This window comes from Echinops telfairi, unplaced genomic scaffold (assembly GCF_000313985.2).
Source record: "Echinops telfairi isolate 266 unplaced genomic scaffold, ASM31398v2 ScPeMD7_7410;HRSCAF=8448, whole genome shotgun sequence".
Taxonomy (NCBI): domain Eukaryota; kingdom Metazoa; phylum Chordata; class Mammalia; order Afrosoricida; family Tenrecidae; genus Echinops; species Echinops telfairi.
The window spans coordinates 21,586,050-21,594,298 of NW_022111310.1; positions in this window are offsets into that span (position 1 = coordinate 21,586,050).

Sequence of the window (8,249 nt, forward strand, 5' to 3'; positions counted from 1 at the left end):
TGCTATTAATCATCAGATGCGTGTCTGAGTATTACCGGTAATTGCCTCTGATTGTTTGTTACCTGTCATTTTAATTACTTGTTTTCCACCAGAATTACAAAATGCTCCGTTATTGTTTCTGTAGTGTGTAGCTGTGTGTACACGTAGCTGTGTGTAGAGGTGCATATGTGTGCCTGGGTTAGTGTGTTTATGCTATATTTAGACCTATTGTCTGTCCATGCCCCACCTTTAAACTTCCACTGTAACAACATAAGACAAAACTCTATTTGTAATAATAATTCTGACCACATTTTTACATCTGAAATCACATGATTTGTGTTTTCTGTGAAGACAGAAAATCAAGTATAGCCTATGATCCTTTTTCATTTAATGTTATATCTTCTACAAAAAAACGAAGCCTTATCTAAACTAATTGACTTTATTTCTCCAGGAAATAAGCTCTGTGTGTCTCATGGGTTTTACATTAATTAGCTACTGGGAGGAGGTGGTCAGTATTACATGAGCCCAACGTTGAAAGTCCATGCTCAGTACTTGTCTCCTCTTATAATGGTAAATATACAGAAGAAGACTCTATATCCCCAATTCTGCAAGTGTTTGAGCACCCAGATCATTTCTATCTGTTAAAAGTATTTCATTCTACAAAGCAAACCTCTACGTCCCTCCTCCACCACTCTACCTAAAAACTTGACTCTCTGTGCCATTGAGTCAATTTCAACTCATACTTGAAATGGGACATAGTAAAAAAAAGTAGAGCGTCCTCTGTGAATTTCATAAACTGTAATCTTACGGAAGCAGGAAGCCTCCTTTCTCCCCACACCCAGGAGTTACTAGTGGGTTCAAACTGCTGACCTTGTGGGTATTAGCCCAAATTGAAACTCATTATACCACTAGGACTAAATGTTCAGCCTTCTTTGAGCAGCCTATTTCACTACAGTAGAAGAGTGCCCATCATCTAAGATCATAGAGTCAGAAAGGTAAGAGGAAGAGAATGGGACAAGAAGGAAGAAATTCATATCTGTTGGATAGCTACTTGATTCTATATATGTTCAATTTTTCTCAGAAAATTTAAATGCTTTGTACAACTGTACTCCAATCATAAGTAGTAGAATTGGAGTATAAGCCTACTTCTACCTAACTCTAATTTTGATGCTTTTCTACTATACCATGCCTCCTTAAGATGAGACATGTATATAATTTACATCAGAAAATGTATGACTGTAAAAATTAAGAGAAGTACAGATTACAGCTTTTAGGAACCAGAAAGGGAATTCAGATACATTTAAATGGGCTATTCAGAAAATGCTTTATGAAGGTGAAGTTTGAACTCAACAGCATGCAGAATGAATACCTATGTACTAGCCTAATGTACATCCTCATGTACCTCCATAAAGCATTCCTTACTGGAGTTTAAGGACATCTTTCTAGAACAGTTCTCTATTGGATTTCGTGTACTCTATAGCCCACTTGAGTATTGAATGCTGAGGAGCACAGAGACATCAACCTCTGGGAAAATGTGCTCCTTTTGTTAGCTGGATAGTGTTTGGAAAAAGTCCTAGTTCAACACACACACATACTTGTTTAGTTTAATATCCTTGTTCTTCTAAGCAGACATTTATTTTTTCACTCCTGTTAAAGACACATGGTGCAATCATTAAATGTAGGCTGATAACTGGAAGGTGGATGGTTTCAGCCTACAAGTAGCTCTAGGAGAAAAGATCTGATGATTTGTTTCTATAGAGGTTGCAGTCTAGGAAAATCCATAATGCAGTTTCCTTCTGTTATATGGGGGTCACTGTGAATTGGGATTCAGACCACGTGACACAACCCTCACAACCTGACTCTGAAGGTCTTTATCTGACACTATATCTCTATAGGACATTTCTCCACACCTTAGATTTGAGTAAAGAGAGGTTCACCAATGTGACTAAGGGCATGCAGTAAATGACAAAGCAAGGCTTGACACTTTCACCAGTCCAAAGCTAAGATACATGCATTTAATACCACTCTAAGGTCAGAGAACAATACAAGAGAGGGAGACTCATCGATTCAACGAAGGCCGCGTTTGCACTCTAAGGTGAGTCACACAGTATGTGAGCAAGAGAGCCCCAAATGAAATAAAAAATTAACAACTTCTCTTCTGCTTCCATTTTCTACACATTAAAAATTAGCTCAGAGAAGTGACCCAAATTTATACGATTGGGAAATTGTGAAGCTGAGAGTCAAATTCAAATTGGGCTAATTCAAAACCTGCCCTATTTCCATTCTATCATGATCCCTTCAATCAAGTAGAATAGAATCTTCTTTATGAATTATTCTGTCATTCTCATCAATAATTATACCCAGATTTGGCAATAACCAACTCAGCCAAGAACTAAGGAATGTATCTTAACTGCTTCCAGGAGGCATTACTTTCTGGACTATTTAAAATTTCTTTCTCCTTCTAAGTATCCTTTTCCTCCTATAGTTAATGTTACATGTCCTCTTAACCGAAAAGAAACTAGATGAAAATGTATTCTGAAGGTCAGATGCTTGATGATTCAGTATTCCAAGTATGTCCTTAGGAGGTATCTTCTTGATACCAGTGGAATTCCAAAGTTTATCTGGTATTTAGCACAAATGATTACTGGGAACTGGTTCAGAAGTCTGGCCTAATATGCGACATTCGAAAGATGAGGCATTCAAACATCTGGCAGAAGTTGACTATGCCTCAATTTCCCTCCTATAATCAGTCACTGGACTTTTATCCTGCACGGAACAATTGAGTACATTTTACAAAACTTGTCTGTTATTGTGGCTTTATATGTTTTCATTTACAACTGATAACTTCTGACAAACGGTTTAAACGAAGATTATGTTTGGTGCAGTAAAGGAAATGAATTTCCTTCCTTTCAGAATTATCCAGTTCACCTTCTCACTCTTTCCTCTTCTTGTTCTTATGTTGCCTATTTAATTGAGATGTAAAGGTCCCTCACAGCGCTGAGTGGCAATTTTAAACCAGATTTCTCCATAGATTTGAAAACTAGCAGCATTTGTGAGATGAGGCTGATCCAATTATCCGGGCTGAAAACTCTGGAGAGATAAGATTTCCAAACTCTGATGTGTTATGTCCAGTGTGCTGTCTGTTAAAAATAAACGTTTCTAACTTACAGGCTCTTTGTTTGAATGGGGTGTGTAATTGAGGGAAGAGAAAGAATGTGTCCTTTTGGAAGCGTAAATGAAGTAATAGCATTTTGTCATCTTCAGCTTCAGCCACTTTCCCCGTATGCTTTTTCATCAGATTAAGAATGTGGTGCCTTTAATTTTTTAATTGCCTGGGAATTTTCTACCCATTCAATATGGTTTCATTGCAGGTCTCTTTGCAAACCAGCCTTGGATATCTTGGCCATAAGGAGTAAAGTCTGATATCCCTATTCTGTGTACTATTTTCTTTTCTAAGACTAATAAATTATTTTTCTTATGTTTCCACACTGATAATTTGTACATTTTAATATCTGTGATTACTGCAGTCAATGTCATGCATTCATTTCCTGTTCTGAAGACTAACCATATTACTGTGCCAGTGTTTCTCTATCATATACATATATGTATACGTAGGAGTACACGGACACACACATATAATCTTCAAAAAGTTCATGGTAAAATGAAATTGAAGGACCATAGAATTTTTGCACAAAACCTTTGAAATAGATACATGCTCTTGATTTTAATGTTCTGGGTAACATATAAGAAAGAAAATACACTGGAAGGCTCTCTGACGGCAGTCCAAGGGGAGTAAGCAGGGATTCTGGTGGGGAGAAAGCAGGGATTCTGGTGGGCCAGAAGCAGGATGTGCAGCAGCGGTGCTTTGACCAGAGCAGAGCACTCAGAGTGGCAATTGTAGGATGCATTCCACTATGAAGGGAATTGAAACTGATTGCATTTATCCTTGAGTCACGTGCTTTTTTTTTTTTTTTTTTAAGTGCCTAGGAAAAATCCCCACTGTCCAAGCATCCATCGGTCATTTGCCTTTCTGAGGTGAAAAGGAAACATTGTAGTATCAAATACTTTCCTATCCAAATTGCTCAGTGGAAAGAGTCATTTTCCCGAGGGGGTTAGAATAACGTTTAGAAGAAGTAGCCAAGAACATTTTGAGTAATGCAATCCAATATAATTCTCCACTGATTATTCACTATGTTTATTATTATGAAAGTCACTTTTGACTATTAGAAATGAGGCATTTCACCAAGTAGAGAAAGACGTAATGGGGAAAACTACTTATAATTCCATCACCTATAAATAGCCACTTAACTTGTTAATTTTCTCTACTTATAAAACATACAGATACTTGTCTCATCCAATTTATAAATATGAAGAATTTAATGATATGTTATCATTGACGTAATTCTGGTTTGTAGAATTTTGTAAACTCCTTTCGCTGTATTGTAATTATTCCTTTTGCTCAATAGCTTTTTAAACACCTAGTATATGAGTGGAGTTGCAGGAAGTAACACGGGGAATATATATCTATCTAAAGAGGAGTCCTAGCACAGACTTTGTCTTGAAGAGTAGAGCAAGTGAGATGTGTTCACAAGCCATTACAACATCGATAACAAGTGATATATTTAATAAGAGAGATTCACATAAATTAAGATAGGTCAGGGACTAGAGAGAATAAAAACCTAGGCACAGAAGAGGAACTTTCTATAGAAGAACCTCTGGGGTGAGTGCCAGGTGAAACTAATTGGGCTGCCAACTGCAAAGCCAGTGGTCGGTGGTTCAAATCTACCAGCTGTTGTGTGGGAGAAAGATGAGGTTGTCTATTCCCATAAAGATTTACAGTCTAGCAAACCCTAAGGAGTAGCTTTCCTCTGTCCTATGGATTCTTACCAGTTAAAATTGACTTGGTGGCAGTGATTTTTCTGAAGGAAGTGGCTTTGATTCTGGTCATTGAAGGATAAGAGAGTTTGTGCATATTGAAACGGAGATGGAAAAACATAGTTTTCGGCAGAAGTTCTAAATCTTCACACATGGATAAATGAAGTAATTGGTTGTTGAAAGGCCAGAATGAGACATCAAACTTGACTAAATATGACTCTTGTGCACTTCTACCCTGTGTGTGTGTATCACTGCCATAGGGTCAATGCCAACTCATAGCAACCCTGTAGGACAGTGTAGAATTGCCCCTGTGAGTTTCAGAGATTACAATTCTTTCTGAGAGTAGAAAGCCCTATCTTTCTCCCAAGGTTTTGAACGGCTGACCTTGTGGACCGCCACCCAGCTCATAAGCACTATGCCTCCAGGAATCATACATATTTATATTTCTTCCTCCTTTATATGTACTTTTCATTGCTGCTAACCTTCCCTTTCTTCCTGCCTCATTTCAGTCCTATTTTCTGTTCTTGTCCATTGTTGTGTTGAGGGTACTAAGTTTGATGTAGAAAATACTGCCTTTTCAGGAACGCTGTGATAGCTGTGTTGTATCTTGTGATAAAATTGCCTCCCTGACACCTCAACTAGACCTCAGTGATGGCAATGGCAATGACGACAAGAATTCCACTCACATGTTGTAATTCACAATTCTAAGACCCTTTCCCCTGGTCTTTTTTGGTTCAGTGATGTTTCTTCTTTTTTTCTTACACTAAAGACACAGTTCACAGACTAAATCCCTAGCCCTAATGATTTTCTTCATATTGATCTATATCTTACTTCACCATGACAAATTCAAATTTTTACATGGATGCTCTATTAAGAGCCTCATTTTCCCTTGTTAAGGACAGGTCACTCAAAACTCCCATGCCACAACTACCCTTTGTGTAAAGAAAGATGCATGATAAGCCTAAAGATGATATAGATCAGCAATTAGCAATCTGCAACCATTTGCTGGCCCTTACCTTTGCCATATGGCACTGGGTCTAACTTCAAACTCCTGTTTCAGCACATTTAAAGGTTAAAAACTTAGATTGGAATGGGGGAATCACTGTGGAAAATACCTTCCATGGGAATAAGAGAGATTTTAATGGTCAACCCCAAGCATGTGTTGTACAGCTGGGCTGTGACAGAGACAGTAGTAAAGGCTTGTGGTTGGTGGCAATGAAGCAAGTGTCCCTTGAGAAGTTCCCAAGACAGCAGGCTCATTGACTCTATTGTACAACACCAATTGTGAAGTCCCTAGAGCTCCTTGCACAAAGGAAATGGATGGACTCTTCATTTAAGTTGTTACAGAATGAGATTCCCCCTTGGTTTTTTTTCTGCTACATTGTTTTTGAGTTTCCTATTATGTTATATTGTAGAATCTAATAATTTTATTTTTTTGAGACAGTTGTGCTAGGAATCATTGTTCAGTTTTTAACTTCATTATACTAACATATCTATTAAATAATCAATTTTTTCTTCCTTTCTTTAATTAGTTGTTCTTACTATAGAGTACAAAGGATACCTAATGGCACAATGGTTAAGTGCTTAGTTACTAACCAAAATTGGTGATTCTAAGCCACCAATGAGCAGATCCAAAGGAACAAAACAAGGTGATTTATTCCCATAATGTTAACAGCCAAGAAAGCTCTGTCCTAAAGGGTTGCTATATGCTGAAATCAGGCCTGGAGCATACAGTAACAGCAGAGTAAGATGCTATGTAGAAAAAGCCATGCTATCTATTCTAGAGAAGTTCATGATTTTGAGGAGTTTAAGCTCCAATAACATTCATTCTAATGCATGTCCGTAGGCATAAGGACCATGACATATTTCTACACAAATCTAGAAAAATACAAGATGGTTTTGACCTGGGATGCATGTGTGTAAGTCTGGAAGCAGAGATACTGCTGAAGGAACCAGTGAAGGTTCTATGGAGAAGATCAGCTACGAGTTAAGTTAAGAACTTTTTTGATGATCGATTTGTTTTGAAGCACACTAGGTCTCAGTCCTGTTCACAGCACATTTCATAAGACTAGTTAAGGTAACGGAGTGCACAATTACAGAAGACAACAGACTGCAGGGATTAAATTCTAACATACAAAGTAATAGGAGTTCCATCAGCTATTTGCTTTGTATCCTGATAAGTTGTGGGAGTCTCCAAGTAACTAAAAGATATATTTAAAAAAAACACAGAATAAATCACCTGTGTGCAGAAAAGTGCAATGGGTGTTAACATTCCACAAATGATGAAAAGTCTTTATCACATTTTAACATGAAACACAAGACTGAAACTTGCTGTTGCCGCAGTCCACCTACCCTGTTTCCCCCCAAATAAGACAGTGTCTTATATTACTTTTTGCTCCCAAAGATGCACTAGGTCTTATTTTCAGGGGATGTCTTATCTTTCCATGAAGAAGAATATGGTACACATTTATTGTTTATTGTTTTATTAGAAGAGACCTTGCACTTCCTGTCTGCTCTGGCTGCAGTGAGCTGCGCAGCGGGCCCGCTTCTGCGGTCCTGCGTCCAAAGTTATGGTAGCTTCAGGGGGCCTTATTTTTGGGAAGGTCTTATTTTCAGGGGGGATGCCTTATATTTCAGCAAAAGGCAAAACTGTAAGTAGGCCTTATTTTCGGGGGATGTCTTACTTTTGGGGAAACAGGATACTTTATCTCATTTTCTCCTCACTACAGGTATTGTAAAAAAGGAGGAAACTTGGTTCAGCAAGCCTATGATTTGAATGGATAGAACAAATACTCAATGTGAAGGCTTCCAATCTAATGCTTAGGCTTTGCATTTTGCTAATAAGTCCACACCAGTTTACCAAAATATTCCTTCATTCAGGATATATTTAATGAATATTTATGTAATAATTCCTTGTGTTGAGCTCTGGATAAACTATGGTGGAGAAGACATGCTTCCCTTAGCATGGTTTAAACGGGCACAGACGGGTTAGAAACATGAGTCTTACCTCAAACTCAACTCCTGTTCTGAAATATGACATACAACATACTACCTACCTGCCTCCTTTTCTCTACATCTTCTTTGTCCCGGGCCTCAGTTTTCCAAGAGTAAGGCATTAGACGGAAACTTTTCTTTTTATGCCTAATTTGACTCAAGGCAGGAAAGAAGATAAATACCTATATAAATACAAACTATAAAATGCTCATCTGAAAAGTGTTTTGTCTTCACCATGTGAACTGACCCATTCTTTTCTTAAATTCTATTTTATTTTTCCCACCTGATGATTATTCTATTACAAGAACCTCTCTATTCCATCATTTTCTTCTCAGGATCTGTAGATTTCTCCTTTCTTTCACCATCTGAGTTAGTTAATTGTGCCAGCCTGGCCGATAATC